Raw genomic sequence first — 19,355 nt, forward strand, 5'->3', positions numbered from 1 at the left:
TCTGAAGGCATTTAAGCAGTGTCTACGCCGTTAAACAACCAGTTGTCAGTGAGTGCTGTGTTTTATCCTTCTTCCCAACTTCAGTAAAACGGCAAGTTGAAGAAAACAGCGCAGCAACAGGCACAAGAAAGAAGATGGGACAGGTGCTGACTAGCAACTGAAGGTTTATTGAAAAGGAACACATAAAATATACTCTCTTCACAACCAAGAGTGTGCATGAGCTGCGCGAACAACACTGATAAGCTATCAACTTCAATCATGGTGGTCAAGATTCAACAGTGCACAGCCATGAACGGCCATCCGTCCTTGTTAATGATTGTGAACTATTGTATCCTGACCACCATGACTGAAGTTGGCAGCTTATCAATGTTGTTTGCGCAGCTCATGCACTCTCTTGGTTGTGAAGAGAGTATATTTTATGCGTTCCTTTTCAATAAACCTTCAGTTGCGAGTCAGCACCTGTCTCATCTTCTCTCTTGTCCCTGTTGCTGCGCTGTTTTCTTCAAGTATCCTTCTTCCCTTCTTTGGTCATGCACCGTTGCACTGGAAAACTACAAATTTAAAGTACTGTCAACAATTGCCTGAACAATTTAGCACGTCTAAAATATGCTTGTCTTCTGGTAGCCTCCAGCTGCTCACGATGATGGTCTCTTCTAATTCATGATGTGACAAGCAAGGCTGCATCCCTGCAAAAAAAAGAAAGAACGAAAAATTTCCTAATATAAGCATCTTGGTGGGCACACGTCTAATAACAAATCTTTTACAATCCTCAATGAACACAGACATTGGGCAGCTCTGTACAAAGAACTTATGTCCAGTCATTTGGCTCAAACCAAAATAGTGAGAAAAAAATCTGCCCTTCCCTGGCAGCGCGAGCATATTTTAACAGCCTGAGCAACAAATTGTTCTGAAAGTGGCTAAAAAATGCATTCATTACATAAAAGACATCGACTATTCATGCCACCTAAAATTCCTCAAAAGCAAGCAAATAATGTACAAACAAAAATTCCTATTCCCGCACCTCACAGCAATGGCCAGTGCTGCTGTCTCGCTTGAATCCTGCCTTACAAGCGGACCTACTGGTGTCAGCCATGGGGACGGCCATTCGATTGCTTAAACCCACAAGGGCGTTTGTAGATGAAGGCGTAGCCGGCTGGAGGTGGTTGCACATCACTCCCTTTGTCTCCCCTCAATTGTACCATGGCGGGTGGCCGACAATGTAAACCGAGCGGAGAGGGCAGGCCTAGCCTATAGTCTTTTTCAGCCTCACTGCTGTGCACAATTTGAAAGGCATAGTTGCTAACGGCCGATTCTTCCTGGGCTACATAAGCTAGATCACAAACTGATGATGGGTGCAGGGGTCAAGTAGATGCAGCTAGCACAGGAAAGGGCTAATTTGGGGAATATGGGAGAGGCTGTCGCCCTGCTGCGAGTATAGTCCGGCTGATGATGATGAAGGATGATTGAATACCAATGAATATTTCACTTTTCTTACCCTTGGTGCAAATCGCTGCACAGTCCCATAAATGTTGGTTATAAGAGTATACATCTGATTAAGAATGAGAGGGCAAAGACTACACTACTGGCATGATGCAGCAGCGTCAGTGTTAAGTGAAAGAATAAATTCTGGTTCCTTGCTTACAATGTCGCTGGATCTATGCTATCTTCCAGTAGAACGCATGAGAACTGGTGTAATGCCCTCGCACAAAGTGCAGACGTTAAGGAACATGCACAACATGTTCTTCCAGAGAACTAAAAATTCCAAAGTAGTGGTAATGACCATCGCTCATCACTGCTGGATCACTATGCCTCTGCGTCTTTAGTAATTTTCTAGAATCCGTGGGTAACTCTGGATGGTATGGCTTCAGCACTTAAGCAGGGAATGCAGGTGAGAAGCAGGCAATTGGATATTAATTGTCCACACGCGCAAGTCGTGCTCTAGACATTGAGTAGCGGAACCAGACTCAGGTGTCATCCTATCTTCATAAACCACCAACTCCTCATTGTCAGAAATCCGCGACAACTCTTACGTTGCACTTTCTATGTCAGGGATGCTGCTAGCGGTGCTAAAATCTGACAAGTGAGAACTGCGGCTTTCAACTGCGTCCTCGACCGGCGCTGATAAAGAGGATAAAATAACATTATGCGATGAAAAGGCATCTTGAAACTGTTCTGCTCCTGTTGCGCACAATCTGCTGCCATGACCATTATCAAGACTGACAACTGCCAAACAGGGTAGCATTTCGTGATGCGTAACCGCCAAAGCCGGCTCTCCCCATCGTGGGTACCCTTGACGAAAACAGTTTTCTAGTTCGTCGTGAACAGCCTCTGCTGTTCTTCGGCGTCGTTGCCGAAAGGACACCTCGATTAGCGAACACTTCATTCTCTTCATGATACAACGAATGTAGCACTTTATCAAACTATCACGAAGGGCATGGGTAACATATATACACTACTGGCTTTATGCTAACCAACACAGGTCACAGCACAACAATGCAAGTCTAGAAATCACTCACCATTGAGGTCATCCTCTGGGCAAGCCTTTGTTGTTCCAGCTGAATTCCAGTGAAACCACAACAAAACACAGCAGCGCGGGCACGACGACCGCCAAAAAACTGTACTAGAAGAACAAAAAACGTGAAAATCTTGCCATGACTGCCGCTGACACGCGGGTTCTCGGACCAGCGCGTGCCGCAGGATTGGCTCTCGGCGCGGCCGCGAGTAGCCGCGGTTTTGGATTTGGATTCGTGATAGTGATCTCCATAACCATTAGACTGCGGGGCGTCAGTGAAACCAGAACTGAATTTCTTCGGCAGTTTTAATTTTGTCTGCCTGTTTAATTAAAATCAAAGTAATTCCAGCTGTGTAAAAATATTTCAGATAGAAATATATCTTTCTACCTTAGTGTCACCATTTGCATACACACCACATGCAAACTTGCACTCGAAGTAAAAATTAATAAACAAATTAATACTCTCACGGTGAGGGGAAGTGATCTGGTACCGGCTTTTCTATTTGGGCTTCAGAAATAGCCAGAGAGGGCAGACAATTAACCTATAGCATGAATGTGATAGCAATGGCATCGTATGTGGTTCAACATTTATTCATCATTTGACAATATTGCTGCAATGTGAAAAGACCACTTTAGAGCAACGTTATCAGCAAGTTGCTTGGTAAGATTGCAGCAACATTATCTAATGTTGAAGAATGTTAGCGCAACGTAGTACAACATTGGCAATGTTGTGGCAACGTTGCAGTAACATACTGTGCTACTAGGGTATTTCTCTCTCTCTCGCTGTCGAGAGAGAGTGCCGGCGGCTTTACGTCTGCCCCTGCGCGGGGTCTCCCGGCCACTGCGCGCAATCACTTACAAAAAGAAGTAAACTGTCGTCCTGTCTCGGACTAATCGCGCGCGCGGCACACTGCACTAGCGGCCGGGGTGCCCACGGAGCGTTCGTGTCACGCGTGCACTACCTGGCGAAGAGCGAGCGGGAAGTCAAGCCCGCCTGCTCGATGAACGGACAGAGGTTCACCATTGTTCTGTCACGGGTGAGCGCACTGCCGCGCGGCCACAGGAGCGCTTCGAGGCTGTCCGGGATGATTCCCGGCGCCCTGCAGGCCGCGAGAATCTCGCGACGCGGCACTGCAGAAGCGGCACAGCGAAGGAGCATGTGCTCCAGTGTCTCCACTGCGCCGCAGTCAGCGCACGCGTCGCTCGGGGACGGTGGCCGCTGCGGCGAGCGAGCAGTCTGCGCTCACCACGGAGCCGTCAGTGAACACAAGCAGATGGTCACGCAGTTGCTCGTACAGCGAGAGAGCGAAAACGAAACCGAAATCCGGCTAAGAGCTACCGCTGCCTTGTCACATGAGGGCAGTAGCCGCCACAAGTTACAGTCGCTAGAGTCGCTAGCGTGACTTCATAGCAGCTACAACATTGTTATTGTACTGATTTTTTACTATTTAGATGCCAGCCAGCATGAATTAAGATGGTGGTTTGTTTTGTTTATATGACGAGGTTAGTAAGGCATGCGGCGGTGTGTGCCTTTTACCCATGCTTTTACCTCGCGAGGACGACAACTACACCGCGCCAGTTGTCACATACCAGTAAAACTCTTGTGCGGGCTAGTTGTTTCATATTGACGATATAAAATACGGCGCAGGTCCTGTCGTTTGTGTGTCTCATTCGTCCTCGACTGTCGCGCCGTATTTTATACCGTCACATACCAACGTCGCTAGCATCGTTAGCGTGACTATAAAGACAAAATGCTCATATCCCTTTTGACGATTTGCATATGATATAGGTTAGAACTCTGCTGGTGATACATTCGCAATTCACCTGTTACTCACTGTTCCGCAGATTGCAAGGATACTCAAACCAAAACCGTCCTGGTAACATTGGCCAGGCTGGCATGCCGAAGCCAGCGAAGCGGTGACAGCGCGGTCGTTTCCTGATTTTTACTTCAGTTATCTCTACATGTGGACCGCAGCCCCTGTTCCTCATCACCGCCGCTCTTGTCTGCCTTTCTCAGAGCTCATACCTATATGTGCAAATGTGGTTCAAGGTTTCTAAGACATGAATACCAGCATTTTCCTACTCAGCTACAGATGCTAGCTGAAGGCGGCCGCGCCTGCAGAACTTGTACATATATTGGAGGGTGTGATCGTGATAAGAGAGTCCGCCCGCCAGCACACCGCAATGCAATACCGTATTTGGCGAAAAAGCTCTTCAACTCAAATGAACACGTATATGCACCAAGCAAGGGGACCGGATGCAACATTTGAGGGATTTAAGGGGCCATCTTCACTTCTCAAACTGAAAGGCCTTGACCTTGTGTGGGGCCTACCACCCGACTATATGCATTGTGTCCTTGAGGGTGTGACAAAGCAGCTGGTTGAACTGTGACTGTCAGCTACCGGCTCAGCCTTCTACATTGGACGGCATGTCAGGCTTTTGGACTCTCGACTGTGCACTATTAGGCCTCCCATCACTTTTTCAAGGACTGCACGACCCGTTTCAGAACGTGCTTATTGGAAGGCAACAGGATGGCGGTACTGGCTTTTGTTCTACTGTATTCCATGCTTGTCAGATCTGCTTCCTCGGCCATATATGGTACACTTTGTGCTCCTTGTAAAGGCAGTGTTTTTGTTGCTGCAAGATACTGTAAGTGAGGGTGACATATGTGCAGCTGAAATGTTATTGCTGTCTTTTGTACAGCAAGCAGCGAGGCTGTATGGTGAGGCAGCTATGACATATAATGTTGACCAGCTGCTGCACCTTTCTAAGGCTACGCGCATGTTTGGCCCATTATGGGGTGTGTCCACGTTTCCTTTTGAAGATGGAATTGGCCCTGCACTGCGGCTTGTGTCAGCAGCCAAGCTGGTGCCTATGCAGGTCGCTGAACGGCGCATAATGCAGCAGTGCTATCGAAGCTTAGAAAGAAATTTGGAGCTCCCAGCTCATTTGGTTTTGCCAAGAAAAATATTGGCGCTCAGCACACAAACAGCTACCAGACATGTGCTCTAGGTGTGCCACACCCTGTTCCTTCATTTCCCGAGCAGCTAAAAATGATTTTCAATTCATACTTTGGCTGCATTCCTCAGATGTTTAGGTACTTTCGAGCACAAATTGGCAGCATTATTATACACAGTTCGGATTATTGGACTCCAAAAAAGACCTGCTCTTGTTATGTTAAAATGGTAGACGGCTCATATTGTTATGTACTTGGAATTTATGAGATTGCAGGCTGTATATATTTTCACTCCCAAAGGCTTCTTGTTTCACCACTTGTATTTGATGTCCTACATATCATGCAGTGTCAGCACCCACCGGCTGATCAGAATAATTGTTTGCACTCCCTTGATGATGTGTCTCTGCAATGTGTTTTCTTTAGTATTAATAATGTTTCATACTTGTGTGAAGTGCCCAACCAGAAGGAGAGAGATTGATCTGGTAGTGATGTATGATGTGCAGTTCATGAAGGTAGTTTCAGTGTATTTTTATTTTTGTATTCCTTTAAGGTAGCTCTTCAGTGTGTTTAACTTTTTTAAAACTTGTGCACATGAAATTCTTTGCAGTTAGCAGCAATTACACCAATCTTCAGATTGTGACGAGAGATTGCTCCATATTGTCACATTGTCAAAAGTTCGTCGTCAGTTATAAATTCAGCACGGCCACAAGCGGCAGGCATTGTCTTCGACGACCGCCAAGCACGCTTGTTGCTACACCGCTGCCAAGTCGTTCAGTTCTTTGTGGGTGGGAAACAGCCCAACAGTGTTTTTTTGGAAGCCGTTTTGCTGTCTACCTGACTGCCAAACTGCAGCCATCACGACTACGTGACAATATTACACTAATCTCAAAGTTTCTTTTATTCTTGGAACATTTATGCTTCAAAGTATTTAGTGCAAATAATGCAAGAGAGAACACATTGCCATGTATGCTGACAAAGTCTGTTGATGGGATTTATATGACATAAGTAGAGGCCGGATTTTTAGGCACCAAGAAGGCATGTTTTAGGTGCCAAAAATAGGTGGTTAAAATTTGATTTTAGGCACCTAAAAAGAAAAATAGGCACGATAAACTGCATCAAAATTGCACTTATCAGATCCGAACATCAGCATGCAATATCTGCCATAAAGTAAAAACAGCCGGAATGATTTGAGATCTTAACCATTGTGTGCGAACCTTAGAAGCACTCTTTTAAAGCTGTCCTGAAGCTTTTCGTACAACACGCATGCTTCAGCAGAGCAAAAGAGATGGTTACAAAGCCTTTTAAAATGCGTTGGCATACCTGGAAACAAACAATTTGCTTGTCGTGCACAATAGTAAAACAAGAGGCCATGCATTTAGCAATTGACGCAAATGTGAATTTAAAGCATCCGACATGTGTTCAGAGTCATCCTCATAGGAATTAAACTTATCTATTGCAGGCATGCACGGTGCTTTAACATGAATAAATGTGTCGCCATTTGTGTAAACTGCGTTTTATAGTTAGTGGCTCCAAGTGTCGGAAGTCACGCGTACTTAAAATGGTGCTTGCTATTAGAAGGGTCTGGAAACCATAAGTACGAGATGCTAAAAATGTAGCCGCTTAGTGCTGTTGATGCTTTATATGCCGAAAATAATTATATAGTTCAGCACGGGCCTACGTACATCCACTGGGGATTCATAATAAATAAACACGGTTCATATAGTAATCACTGCTAAAGTCATGAAAGCAGTAGCACACAAGCAACGTCTCCATGTTGGTGGGCTCAAAATTGTGCCTCTTCTCACTGAGAACAAGCTCGTAAGCTGAAAAGGAACGCTCCACACCAACAGATGTTACAGGAGTGTGCTTGTAGGAAACCATTTCGATCGAAGGGTTGAGATAATATGACATAGGAGTGACGCCAAGAGAGTGATATTCATACAAGCATCAAACATTGTTTGAGTGCATGAATGTGTTCCGTATGCACGCACGACTGGCACGGCTCTCAGCTGTCCAGTGCTGCCTGCTCCAAGAAAACTGCCGCCAAAGGCTATTTGATTAGGATGACATGCAGATGAGGCACAAGGAATGATCATAAGGCAGATTACCAATATGGCAAATTTTATCCAGTTAAACTTTATCCAGCCAGCTTATGGAACAATTTGCAGTTGGTTTCAACTCGAACCCACTGGGAATTATGTGGACGAAACTTACGTACTTCATGTACTTTCCAAAATGTAGCACCATCTGGTCAACTACCATTTTAACGGCCAGAGTTTACAAGCTGTAACTACAAAACGGCAGAAACAAGAAAAAGGTTATTTCAATATTTTTGGCTGATGTGGTTGACATTGTCTACACAGTCGGCGTTGGAGCAGTGTTCACCACACCCAAGTGACGAAGTCATTTAATGTTGCCATGTGTGGGTTCAACTCGAAACCGAAATGGATTCGAAAACAAAGAGAATCTGAAAACAAAACCACAACGTATATCAGGGCCATTTTCTTCAAAATAGGGCATTTTTAGGCACCAACGTTGGAAATCGGCATTTATAGGCGCTGACGCCCAAAATAGGCATTTATAGGCACCATCAAATGCGTATTAAACATGTCGTGAACACCTAATTCATGCTCATATGTAAAAATGGTGTGCCTATGATGCCTTGGAAAAAAGAGGCATTTGCCTAAAATCTGGTCTCTAGACATAAGGATATACCTGGCCTTGCAGCCTGATAGTATGATGCTTTGTCACCCTTGTTTTTTCATGTGTTTAAAATGTTTGCTGCTTTTAAGTGTAAAGAATATTGCACGTTCCTGTCCAACTTTTATTACTCCCTCTGCTTTGTTGTTGTGGCCTAGTGTGTGTAATAAATCATGTTTGTAGATCACATCACTTTATTTTCCTTAAAGACCCTTTTCCAGGGTGTTAAATAAGGGGTGGGGTTTACAAAATGCAGGAATCAACAGTGCGTGAAAATGATGATGAACATGTTATGGCAGCAATATTATGGGGAAGGCCGTTCCAGTCAGCTGCTGCACGAGAAAAAAATGAGTTGGCAAAAACAGTGGTACGGCCACGTGGACGCAAAACTTGAAGAGAATGACCGATGCAGTGGGACATGCGTTGTGGAAGTGCGCAAATGTATGGTTCTTGTTTTAGTGGTGAATAAAAGAACTTGTGAAACAGGACAAGACTGGCTATGCGACGGCGACTAGAAAGATTAGCTAGACCTGACTACGATTTGAGGGATGATATGCTTACGTCGTACTAGTATGAGGAGTGCATGAATCTGATAGCCCTGGTTTGAACAGATTCGATAGCGTGTGTTAAATATTCTTGATAAGGGCTCCAGATGGGTGATGCGTATTCAAGTTTAGTTCTAATGAATGAGATGTACGCTTGTAGTCTTACGTGTTGTGGGGCTTCCCGTAGGTGACGTTTTAAGAAACCTAGTGTTTTATTAGCAGATGATATCAGGTTAGTCACGTGCAAACGCCAAGATAAATCATTAGAAATGGTGACTCCTAGGTATTTATATGACTGGACGAGGTCAACTGGAGAATTGCAGACTGTGTATTTGAAAACAAGAGGATTTCGACGGTGGTGAAAGGACATGCACTTGCATTTGTTAGAGTTGAGCATCATAATCCACTGGGAGCACCAGTCTTGCACATGGCGCAGGTCTGCCTGAAGGGATTCTTGGTCAGAATGGTTAGTCACTGAGCGATAAATGACGCAATCATTGGCGAATAAGCGGATGTGACAAGAGACATGCTGGGGTAAATCATTAATGTATATGAGGAATAACAAAGGACCGAGAACAGAACCCTGTGGGACGCCAGAGGTTACTGGAAGCGGGTTGGAAAGTTGGTTATTAATGACGACAGACTGAGAGCGATGGGTGAGGAAAGCTTTAATCCATGCAATTATGTTCGGATGTAGGTTCAACTGGTAGAGTTTAAGAAGCAAGCGTTGATGAGGTACTTTGTCGAATGCCTTAGCGAAATCTAGGAAAATGGAGTCAGTTTGCAGGTTAGTATCAAGGTTGGCGTGAATATCATGTAGAAAAATGGCTAGTTGAGTTTCGCAGGAGAACCCCTTGCGAAATCCATGCTGTGATGGATGGAAGAAATTATTTGAATCCAAAAATTGCATGATTTGAGAGTAAATGACATCTTCCATGATTTTGCACGGTACACTTGTTAATGAAATGGGGCGATAATTAAGAGGTGAATCAGTACTACCTGATTTGTGGACGGGAACGACCTTCCCCACTTCCCAGTCGTCTGGAATGGTACCTTCGGAGAGTGATTGCGAGAACAATCCTCAAAACCTCAAAGCCTCAAAACTGGCTGCACTTATTTTTGATGCAGCGTTACATGTTCCATGGGTGTGTTCCGGGAACCAAAATTCTGTTACTGCTGTCAATTAAGTTGCCCTATACCCTACAGTGATACGAAGAATTTTTACGCAAATGCTTTTCAAAGAAGGTCCTCCAGCCAGTGGAGCTTGCCAGTTGGCGTGATGTGATGGTTAATCCCCATTCACTTAGTGTGACATATAACAGGGGGCTGGGAATTAACTGCATAGAGATCATGAATCCAGCGTCAAGGAATATGTTCACTTGACATCGCGGTGCTAGGTGGGCGAGTTTAATGTTTTCAACGATACACATCGCCAGAGAGAGAGAGACTCTTTAATGAAATACAGAGAATTTAGCCGGCGTTTCAATATCGCTGGCATGCTACTCTGCGTAGGGAGGGAAATTTTGGGGGATAAAGACTGAAGGAGAGCCGCACATGAGTTGTGCGGCTTTTCATGACAACACAGATGCCTCGAGGGGACTTCAGTGTACTCACTGCGCTTGGCTTCAGCAGTCAATGCAAGTGCAGGGCGCTTTCCTGCGTGGTGAAAATTATTTAAATAGAAACGTCGCGCCGTGGCCTATATAGAGCTATGGAAAAGAAAAATATTTGCGCTGTCGTTCAGCGCGAGCAATTCGCTGCACGTCTTTGCCGCGCTTATAGCGCTGTGCGCTGCATTCAGTCACCTTAATCCCCGACTGAAAGGTGCGCTGGCGTGTGAATTCCTCGTGACTACGAAAATCGGTGCGGGCACGCGCCCCCGCGTAGAATATGGGCACTGGTTTCGTTGCCCGATCGAGGAAGCTCTGGACGATCGAGCATGCATGCAGCTTCTCCACCTTGCTGAAAGGATGACCGAGGATCGAGGGAAGGCTATGCGTAGTAGAAAAAGTTAATTCCGACTGGCGCAGTTCCTGGCCGGTGTATGCCGCACACAAACATGCGTACGTGTACTGGCTATCAGATAGGCAAATCTGGCCTGGTAGCGGGCGGGTTCACTGCACGCGGTGCGAAGCATATGCATAGCGGAAAGGTCGAACATAATCAGTTTTGAGCTATGAAGTATGATCGACGTGCGTATACCGATACCACATTTGCTCTACTTTTTGCGCGCAACGCGCACAAACGCGTTAAGCTAGAATTAATTGTGCAGCACCTTTTAAAAATTCATTCGCCTCAATTGATGGTTCTCCCTAGATTAAAATTAACTACGCAGCTAACACACATTTTTTTTCACTTGGCCGTAGTTTATGCCGTGCGCCTGGAATCGTCTGCGCCGAGGACGAGGGAAGAAAAGTCAGCAAAGCCGAATAGCGGCCGGCCGTCTTTGCATGCTTCGCACGAAACGCAGAAGTACTTCAGTTATGCGAACCGCTTGGTTGGTACGCATCAGTTGTCAAGTTCACTACGAGACAACGTTTACCGTCCAATATTGATATATGATATGTGTACAGTTTTGCCGAAAATGAGCCAGGATCGAGTGAAGCCGGCCGGATGATCCTTGAAAGCTGAGCATATGATCGAGAGCGCGAGCTCTACAGCGATTCATGGCCTCCGTGCAAAGAATTTTCAGGCACTATCAGAAGGGCGCGCAGCTCACATATACTTAATGCGTGCTTGCAAGAATCATGCAATTTGCACGAATATTTTATGTGTTTGAGCATACGTACGTGTGTTTCAGCTATGTCGTCGCTAATTTCGTAAGCTGCTTTCTGGCTAAATAAATCTCCACCGGTGAGCGGTTGTGCTGGTACTACAAGATGTGTGCTACACAAACCGATTAAAACGTACAATTAAGCTTCTTGCCAGTATTATAACTTTCCCGAAGCGATTCGCAGCTATGCCGACCGGTGACGGTCGAAGCTAACGTCGCCCGCAGGCAGAGCAGCTGCATGCAGATTTCTGCACGACCGTCAGAGTCACGCCGGTAAGCAGAGCTGCTAATGGAGATACTTTCAGCACCTTCAAAGTCGTGTCGGTACAAACAGAGGTGCTAACGGAGATCCCTTCAGCACCTTCAGAGACGCGCCGGTGCATACAGAGCTGCTAACGGAGATGCCTTCAGCACCGTCAGAGTCACGCCGGTACAAACAGAGGTGCTGACGGAGATCCCTTCAGCAACTTCAGAGTCGCGCCGGTACAACCACAGCTGCTAATGGAGATGCCTTCAGCCCCGTCAGAGTCGCGCCATTGCAAACAGAGCATCCATGCAGATTCCTTCAGGACCATCAGGTGCATGTAGAGGTGACAGTCAAGAATCCTGTTGGCTCCCTGAAGGAACTTTGAAGGATTTTTTGACCGGGAGCTCTGACCAAACTCATTTCTGGCCCCGACCTTTCCGCCTGTTCGCCAGCCTGTGATGAAGCCTTTACGACACTCCGTCGCCCCCTGACTACTCCACCAATTCTGCGTCATTTCGACCCTCGTTCTCCGACGGAACTCCACACCGATGCCAGCGGCGTCGGCCTCAGCGCAGTCCTCGCGCAGTGCAAACCTGGCTTTGACAAATACGTCGTCGCTTACGCCAGTCGGACATTAACACAAGCTGAAGCCAACTACTCTGTCATCGAGAAGGAGTGTTTGGCCATCCTGTGGGCAATCGCCAGATTCCGCCCTCACTTGTACGGGCGCCCTTTTGACGTTGTCACCGATCACCACGCCCTCTGCTGGTTGTCCTCTCTGAAAGATCCCTCTGGTCGACTGGCGCGCTGGGCTCTGCGACTTGAAGAGTACGACATCCGCGTTGTCTATCGTTCCGGCCGTAAACATGCCGATGCTGATGCCCTCTCACGTTGCCCTCTGCAGTCTGAGACAGTTCCTTCTATATCCACCCTGCATTCTTTGACGCTTGATTCCGCTGATATGGCTTCCGAGCAACGCAGATACCCGTGGATCGCTTGCCTCTTGGATTTCTTATCTGGCCAATCGTTTCGACCTCCTTCCCGTGCTCTGCGTCGTCAGTCCCACCATTTCGCCATCAGAGACTAGCTTCTTTACTGCCGGAACTACCTTCCGGATGGTCGCAAGTGGCTGCTTGTCATTCCGACCCATCTGCGCTCCTTCATTTGCTCTTCCTACCACGATGATCCCAAGTGTGCCCATGCCGGCTTCATGAAGACCTTCACCCGCCTACGACATCGGTACTACTGGCGTGGGATGTACCGTTATGTGCGCAAGTTCGTTCAGTCCTGCACCCCATGCCAGCGCCGAAAAAACCCACATCGCCGACCTGCCGCTCCTTTGCAACCGCTGCCTTGCCCAGCGCAGCCCTTCGAGCGTGTTGGCATTGACCTTATGGCCCTCTTCCCAGCACATCAGCTGGCAACCGCTGGATCATCGTTGCCATCAATCAACTTACCCGCTACGCAGAAACGTCGCCTTTACCATCTGGTACAGCCCACGACATTGCATCCTTCATCCTCCATCGCATCATTCTTCGCCATGGAGCTCCCAAAGAGTTGCTGAGTGATAGAGGTCCGGCCTTTCTATCTGAAGTTATAGAAGCTCTCCTTCAGGAATGCAACATCGTTCACCGCAGCACCTCCGCCTACCATCCGCATCCGCAGACAAATGGCCTGGTTGAGCGTTTTAACCGCACTCTTGGCGGCATGCTGGCCATGTATATAGCTTCCGACCACTGCAAATGGGACCGCGTTCTACCTTTCGTCACCTATGCTTATAACACCGCTGCTCAAGCCACCACCGGATTCTCTCCATACTTTCTCCCCTACCGCCGTGAGCCTTCTTGCACACTGGACACCATTCTCCCTTACCGCCCGGATGCTTCTGAATTTACGACTCTTTCTCAAGCTGCCACTTATGCCGAATAATGTCGCCAACTTGCCCGGTCTTTCACTTCACACGCCCAGCAGCAGCACAAAAGCCCCCGTGATTTCTGAACTTCTCCCCACTTATCTTCCTGACTCTTTGGTCTGGCTGTGGGTTCCTTCCTCAAGTCCCGGCCTTTCTTCCAAACTTCTCAGCAAGTACCAGGGCCCCTACCGCATTCTTATGCAGACATCCGCCGTCAATTATCTCATCGAACCCCTTCCACCGTCTACTGATCATCGTCGCCGAGGCCGTGAAATTGCCCACACCGACCGCCTCAAACCAAACCACGACCCCGCCGTCGTCACATCACACTAGGCCGCCAGGATGGCGCCTTTTCGACCGGGGGCAGTTGCAAGACAGGCCTTCGGCTCCCGAACCCTCGGCGGCTGGCTTCAGGAAGAAGAGGACGAAGAGAACGGCGCCCATGATCGTGTGTGTGCTCTGATCGCTGCCGCTGGGACTGATCGCTGCCTCTGGACTGAACCGAGACTGTAACGCTAGCCGTTCGCGACGTAGCGTCTTCGAAGACGTCCTACACTACAGTTGTATGTTTCTGCCATAAAGAAGGCATTCAGAAGGCCTTCACTTTTCTTCACAGCCAGCCCTAGTTTGGTTTGGTCTAGTAGGTTTTGCGGAAGTGTTTGGGCTTCGTTCGTCGCGTTTGGCGCGTGATCTTCTTTTGCAGCTTGCGGAAGTTCTTTGCGGTGGCTTCATTTGGTTTTTCGCAGAAAGTACCTGATTATTATGCAGCGCGCCCAGCAAAGGTGCTTCACAGACAGCGCGGCGTAAGACGAACCACAGGCACAAATTCACAGCATGCGACAGAGGCTTAGTTTAAAAGATCCCTATGTCAGGCGGAGCGTAATATGTTGGGTAATAAGGTCTGCGTGTCAGCATTCCTCTAATAGAATATGTCGGCAACACAGAGAGGATATGGCCGCAAGCTAGCAAAACACGTGTCGGACTATGAGTGCATTACACACTTGCGACGATGTTAAATGCTGAGGAAATATAATCTACAGTTCAGGTGTGAGATATACGAGACGTGCATCATACATAAGAATTGTTCAACCTACGTAAGGACAATATTGTCAGGTATCATTGTAGTGTAAGTTCGTTCGCCCTCAAGCGCAGTCGTGGCCTAGTGGTCTGGGCGTCCGCTTCGGCTGCGGGAGGTGCTTGGTTCGAAACCAACCGCCGGACACCCGCCGGTAAAAATGGGTACAAGCCACCCCCGGCCCGGCGCCCGGCTTCTTAAGGAGTGTGCGCTTGGAGGAGGCTCCGCAAACCCCGCTGCGCCCTTTCGGGGGCAACCTAGTTTCGAGCAGTCAGCCTGAAAGGTGGTTCGTGTTTCACTGCAAAGTGAAGTATTCGACTCAAAACTCGCACGCTCTAACCAGCGTGTCTCAAGACGTACAGGTTCAAACTACTGTAAGCGATCCTTTGTTCCGAAGAGAAAACCTCAGAGTATCACAGCTGACTAGACATTCCGGTTATTCCGGCTGTCTGACTTGCGAGAAAAAAAAGGGCCGCTAATTGGGCTATACCGCACAAGGCGGATTTAGGGTTGGTTGACGGCGGAACTTATCTCTGATCCGTCAAGGCAACTGTGGTCGAAGACCCTTTTCCCAAGCATCTCACCCTAGAAGAGCCGAGCACCAGGCCAGGGGAAATCTTGTATCCATGAAAGAAACCGTTGGGTACCCGGTGGCACTGGGGATCGAACCCAGCACCTCCCGAATGCGAGGCGCATGCTCTACCACAAGGCCACCGCTATTGTTGGCCTGAACATCACCTATGAAGAGGGTTGACATATGACACTTGCACGGCAGAGAGACAACCACGAGACGGCACGGTAACATATATCGAGCCACATTTTCAGCTGGATGTTCGAAACAGAATACGTCCCCGAAGGGCTTAGTGGGATCTACAGAGCCTCTCCCAGGACTACACCCCCTGAACAAACCGGTCGCCAGGTCGGGGGACGCCTGTACCCGTACGGTGGGTATCCGACGGTGAGTTTCGAGACTGCCACCTGCCGCAGCCGAGGCGGACGACCAAACCACTAGGCCACGACTGCGGTCATGGCCACGACTAAGGCCACAGCTATGAAGAGCTGCACCTACGTTCTCCCAGATTACTGTAGATGATCTTGACCTGTTATCTCGAAGTTTGCTTGCCGGCTTAAAATTGACCGATGCCGCGAGCGGCGGGCATTCGTAGTTCGACGACTGACGAGCACGTATGTTGCTTACGCCGTCGCCGAGTGATTCAGTTCTTTTGCGGGCGCAAGTCAGCCCAAATAAAGAGCTTGGTTTGCAAGTCTTGTTACTCTCTTCCTGATCGCTGGACTGACGTCACTACAACGTGACATCTGGTGGAGGTGCTGGGTAGCACTCCATCTACCGGCTAACATACCAGTCGTGACGCCAGCCCTCTGAGTCGTTCACCGGAGGACCTGAGTCCAGTCCACCGCGCAAGCCGATCTCTGCTAGGGGATGCGCCTGAGTTCGGGACTCTGCCGGAGCCTACCCGGAAGCGGAAGCAAGCAGCAACGTCCGCCATGAGCTTGCCCCAGGCGTCCACTCCAATCATTCTGCAGCAGCCTCGGGTGCCACCAACCTTCGACGGTTCGCCTGGCGCCGACCATGAAGAATGGCTGGAACATTTCGACCGTGTGGCTGTCTTCAACAACTGGGACGGTGCCACGAAATTCAGGTACGTCTTCTTCGCCTTGGAGGGACCAGCAAGAATCTGGTTTGAGAATGAGGAAGATAGCCTTACGAACTGGGAAACCTTCAAGGAGCAGCTTAAGACTTTCACAAACGCTGTGCGAAAGGAGAGATCCCAGCAGCTCCTTCAGACTCGTATGCAACACCCAAACGAGACCGTTGTAGTGTACAGTGAGGAGATGAAGCGTCTATTCCGGCGTGCCAACGCAAGCATGAAGAAAGAAGAAAAGGTAAGCCTGCTTATGCGAGGAGTTAAAGCACAACTCTTTGCCGGCCTCGTCCGCAACCCACTGAAAACCGTCGCGGAAATCGTAGAAGAGGCATCCACCATGGAAAAAACTCTTTTTGCCAGAGCCCTCCAGTATAACCGCCAGCAGCGCGTTTTCTCAGCAAGCTTGCCGGACACCGCTAACAACGATGACCTGCGGGAGGTTATACGTCAAGTCGTGCGAGAAGAGCTCCGGCAATTACTGCCAACGGGAACGCAGCCGCAGCTTACATCACTAACTGATGTCATCCGGGACTAAGCTCAACAGGACTTGGGTGTGACGTCGATAACCACGCATCCTTTGGAGCATCCAGCCATGACCTACGCCGCGGCAGTGTGCCGTCATGCTCCTCGACGACGGGACCCAAGCCCCTATCGCCCTCAGCCAGCTACGCTGGACCGCCGCCTTCTTGCCCCAACCGACCCGTCCAACGAGCGTCGCACACAGCATGGAAATGCTAGGAGTGGAGAACTCCCGACCAGCGCCGCCCACTATGCTTTCACTGCGGCGAAGCCGGTTACATCCTCCGGCACTGCCCATACAGAAGAATGGGCATCCAAGGGTTCTCTTACAACGCTCCACCACCACGACCCGGCCAGCGACCAGCCGAAATCGAGTTTTTGCGTCGGGAAGAATGTTCATCGCCAAGCCGCCTATAACGTCGCTCATCGCCATCGTCACCGCGCTTTGTATCTCCTAGCCGAAGCTATGCCGTGCGTGGACGCTCCCCCTGCCCACGAAGGTTAAAGTGAATAAAGCAGCCTCTGGGCGTTAGGTTGCTTCTGAGCGCAAGAACAAAGATCCTCCAACGACGAAAACGCACGACCATGCCTCAACTACGACGACAACACCGACGACGACGACGACGATGCGGCCAGACTTGAGGCTTTTACCACCGCCCAGAGAAGTAACGTCGAAGTACGCCCATCGCATCCTCACCACTCGACGTAGCCGAGATCGTACACCGAAGACAACGTGCAATACGAAAACGCGAACAAGTTCCCTTGAAGTTACGGTCGACGGTCACACGGTTACTGCCTTGGTCGACACGGGAGTCATGAGCGGGCCACTCGCTGTCTGACTCAGGAAAGTAACAACAACTTGGGATGGGCCGCTGATCCGCACCGCCGGTAGTAACATTATTACGCCGTGAGGACGCTGCACAGCGAGTTACAGTAAATGGGCGAACCTATGCTACAACCTTCCTGGTCCTACAGCAATGCTCGCGAGACGTGATTTTGGGAATGGACTTCCTGAATGAATATCGGGCGATCATCGACCTTCGGTATAAGTCGATCAAGCTCTCCACGGACAAAGGCATACCTGCTGCGACGAGCGCGACTCATCAAGTTGCTGTAAACATCCTCGACGAAGTATCGGGGGTGCCGCCCCGATCGAGTGTCGTCACCTGCATAGGTACTGGAGTCATCGAAAATGCCGATGGCGTCGTCGAAGGGAACACCCAGTTTCTCCTAGATCGAGGACTAGGCGCCGCAAGGCGAGTCGCCCAAATTCGAAATGGCCAAGCCCAGGTGCTGCTAACCAACTTCACCGAAGAATACCGGCATCTAAACAAAGGTACGACGATTGCTTTTCTCGACGAGCTGGCAGACATCTGAGACGTATTTGCCCTACCCGACAATCCCGTAGAACAATCTGACCAAGGCCATCAACCCACGTTTGATATCAACCCAGCATTACCCAGGAGCAGACAAGACTAAATACGCAATCTCCTTCAAAGGTAAAGTGATTGCTTCTCATCAGCATCAAATATGCAACGAACCCGGCTTTCCAAGCGCCGCATTGTCCCAGACAAACACGCCCAACCACTGCGTCAGAGCCCCTACCGCGTACCGCCGCCAGAACGCGAAGCTATCCGCAAGCAACTTGAGGAAATGCTTCGTGGCGACGTCATCCAGCCATCAAGGAGCCCCTGGCCAGCACCAGTTGTCCTAGTGAAAAAGAAAGACGCCATCCTTCGCTTTTGCGTAGATTACTGCCGCCTGAACAGCATTACGAAGAAAGATGTCTACCCCCTCCCACGCATCGACGACACATTGGATTGGCTGTGCAACACTAAGTACTTCTCATCGATGGACCTGAAGAGCGGCTACTGGCAAATTGAAGTCGACAGAAGAGATCGTGAGTAGACTGCGTTCATCCGTACTGACTCGGTTACAAAGATGATGCAGCAGTGTGAATTGGAAACGCTGAAAATTAGAAGAATAAAACATAGACTCAAACTTTTTTTCCAGATAATGCAAGGGACATTAAAAATAAATAAAGAACATTATGTGAAAGCGCCTCTAAAACGTGGTTCCCGGAAAAACCACAGCAGGGTACTACAGCCTATTAACACACGTACGGATGTGTACCGGTATTCTTTCTTCCCTGATGTAATTGAAATGTGGAACAAATTGCCAAGTGATGTTGTGGAGAGTATGAACGTGCAACAATTTGAGCTAGGTGTTGATATTTTTTTGAGAAATGGTGTACAAATTTTGAACTCTGACTCATGATTGCTCATTTATGTATTTGTTTTTGTTCCCTCCCTGTAACGACCCTCATTTGAGGGTTAACAGTATGACCAAATAAATAAATAAATAAATAAATCACGCCAGACGGGCTCTACGATAAGGTGATGCCATTCGGCCTCTGCTCTGCCCCAGCGACATTCCAGCGAGTAATGGA

This window comes from Amblyomma mixtum, chromosome 10, assembly GCF_055824585.1.
Source record: "Amblyomma mixtum isolate Tamu chromosome 10, ASM5582458v1, whole genome shotgun sequence".
Classification (NCBI taxonomy): Eukaryota; Metazoa; Arthropoda; class Arachnida; order Ixodida; family Ixodidae; genus Amblyomma; species Amblyomma mixtum.